The sequence below is a fragment of the Gobio gobio genome (genome assembly GCF_949357685.1).
Source record: "Gobio gobio genome assembly, chromosome: 23".
In the NCBI taxonomy this organism is placed as follows: Eukaryota; Metazoa; Chordata; class Actinopteri; order Cypriniformes; family Gobionidae; genus Gobio; species Gobio gobio.
Window position 1 is genome coordinate 40,997,371 of NC_137119.1, and position 3,009 is coordinate 41,000,379.

At 38.4% G+C, this 3,009-nt stretch overlaps 1 long non-coding RNA gene across 1 annotated transcript; it reads left to right on the top strand.

Annotated features, from left to right (window-relative positions):
* Positions 1–720: 720 nt before the first annotated feature.
* LOC307119873 lies at positions 721–2,184 on the top strand. The gene is made up of 2 exons (XR_013815698.1): positions 721–817; positions 1,733–2,184. It is a non-coding gene; the product is annotated as an uncharacterized lncRNA (long non-coding RNA).
* Positions 2,185–3,009: the final 825 nt, after the last annotated feature.

Consider the following 3,009-nt stretch of genomic DNA (forward strand, 5'->3'; position numbering starts at 1 on the left):
CATCTCTGCTGGTTTTACAGTTGATGTTGACAGTTTGTTCTGGTTGAGCTGTCATTGAGGGACTCTGAGTGACGCTGATCTGTCCTCTACACTCTGAAACACAACAAGAAGAAAATACACTCAAAACTTTGACAATATACTTGAAGAAATGAATTGATATCAAACTTGTGCTCCACAAACCTTGAGCAAACGCTGTGAGAGTCCAGATGAAGATGATGATGAAGGTCATGTTGATGAAGATTGTTGTGTGTGTCAGTGATGAAGTGTTGAACTCACAGCACTATAAACACTCTCACACACTGAAGCATCTGATCAATATGCAAACACACTCCAGATCATTTACCTGAAGACAGCACAAACACTGGTTTGTCATTTAGTATCTTTGCTAATAAACTTCTATTTTCAGAAACACACTCATGATTTACTTCATGTTATTTTGGGCAGATCTTCTCCCTCTAAACACAGTTTTAATGATCAGTTTCATTCAGACTTTGATGCTGAGAGCATTTAATACCTGTGCTGCAGATTTATATCATCCATGAGACTGTCCAACAGGTCAAAGGTCATCCAACAGGGAATGACCATCTAAATCTGGCTGAAGATTTCATTATAAAGCAGCTCAACAGAATTAGTGTGTGTGTGTGTGTGTGTGTGTGTGTGTGTGTGTGTGTGTGTGTGTGTGTGTGTGTGTGTCTCATCTCTTTCTCTGCTGGAGTGTGTGTTCATTTGAGTGTGACGGAGGTTTTTGTACGACGCTTTCACTAGAATGAAACACTGTGGTACACTTTTGGTGGAGGAACTGAACTGGTGATCAGAAGTAAGTGTTTCTTAAATTATCTGATAGAAATGTGTATGATCTGTGTGTTAATGAAAGCAGGTTTAATGTTATTTAAGAGCATTTGGCAACAATATTCTTAATTTAATTTTTTTTAAATTCATAGGCTTAATTCTATTTAATCGATTGATCGCACAAATTGATGTATCTATTATTTAATTTTGTCTGTTTTATTATGAATATTTCATAGTTGGTGATATACTTTTTTTATGTTTCAAGGCATATTTCATATTTGCATTTAATGTTTTACATTAGTAATTTCACACCTAATGTATTCTAATTTTAGTATATTTTTTATAATTTCCTAATATATTTTTAATTTTGTTCATGACACAAAAGTTGGATAATATAGACAAAATAATTATAATTTTTCATCAGTGTCATCATCAAAAAGAAATGCAGTTGAAAATATGTTAAATTATGATTAAGTTAAGTTCACTATAATTCTGTCCTGAATGCTGATTATATTTCAAATACAAATATATTGAAATTTTCTTTAATATTGTTTCCTATATTTTATAAAGACATTTCAATAAAAATGATCAATTCGAAATAGCCATTTTTTAAAATTGGATTAAACATTTTGCTATTTAGTATTTATTTCACTCTATATCATGAAGAGATAACTAATTTATATCTATACATATATCCTATACTTGGTATTTTAGTAGCAGTCAATATATTATTTAAACGGAGAATAATTCAAAAATTAAATCAGGATCATTTCTATGGGGTTTATGAATGAACTTAGTGATGTGTAATTTCTGTAAACATGAAATTGTAATTTTTTACTACATTACCATGTCTGACATCTAATCTATGAGCTAAAGACTGTTTTGTGTGTGTGTGTGTGTGTGTTGTGTGTGTGTGTGTGTGTGTGTGTGTGTGTGTGTGCAGCTGGTCCCTCCGTGAAGCCCTCCGTGTCTCTGCTGCCGCCCTCTTCTCTGCAGATCTCTGGAGACTCAGCCGCACTGCTCTGCCTGCTCAGCTCTTACTCTCCACAGGGGGCGACGGTGAGCTGGACGCTGGACGGGTCAGAGGTCACCGAGGGGGTTCAGACCAGCGCAGAGAGCGAGCGGGACGGACGCTACAGCCGCAGCAGCGTCCTGAGCCTCAGCAAAGCACACTGGGAAGGCGCAGACCGCTTGGTCTGCAGAGTAACACATGACGGAGCTGATCAAGAGGCCTCGTTCCTCAAGAGCTCCTGCTGATGTTTCTCCAGTGAAGACGAGCCGTATCTGAGCGTCCGGCAGGATTCACAGCAGTCACGTGATCTACAGCTCAATACTGAAGCCGTCTGTCAATGTGCTGCCATTGCTGTTCATTCAATAAAGCTTCTGAACGCCTTACATTTGTGTTGGACTGCATCATTGATCAGTGTGTCGTTCATTCAAAGTCCTGCACTAAAGTTTCAGCTGCTTTTGATTGATTGTAATAGTTGAGAACAGCTGCATTTAGCAGGAAATGTCAAATGAAGCTCTTGGGGTTTGAACATGGTCACTGGAGACGGAGCTGCTCTATTCTGAGAGGATCACAATCACTAAACCTGACAATGCAAATGAGATTTACACCTCAAACTCACAGTTTCACTCTTTGATTGGTTCAACGCTCTGAACTGAACACTTTCACTTCTGCTCATGAGAAATGAGTTATGAGTCACAAATTCATAATCAGCTTGAGATGAAGGAGCTGCTTGAAAAACTGCTCAAAAACATCTTTATGTTGCTGATACACAATGACTTTACAGTGTAGTTTAATGTACAAAACAAAACAACATATGACGCCATTATTATTTGTTTGACTTCATATTCTACATGTAGGCCTACTGTTCATTCTGCAAGGTTGAGCCAAAAATCTGTAAGAGCAGGACAGATCATAGTCTAATAGAGCTCTGATTTAAGTCAGTTTTGAGCTCATGTGTAGTTCCTGTGTGTGTGTGTGTGTGTGTGTGTGTGCGCGCGTGTGTGTGTGTGTGTGTGTGTGTGCAGCTGCAGTTTCAGTTCAGCCACTGTGACTCTGACTGACGGAGGTTTTTGTACGACTCTTTATCACTGTGTGAACACATTGTTACTGTTGATGTAGTGGCGACTCATACAGTAATAATGTCCAGCATCTTCAGTCTGGACTCCACTGATGGTCAGAGTGAAATCTCTTCCAGATGATCTACTGCCAAT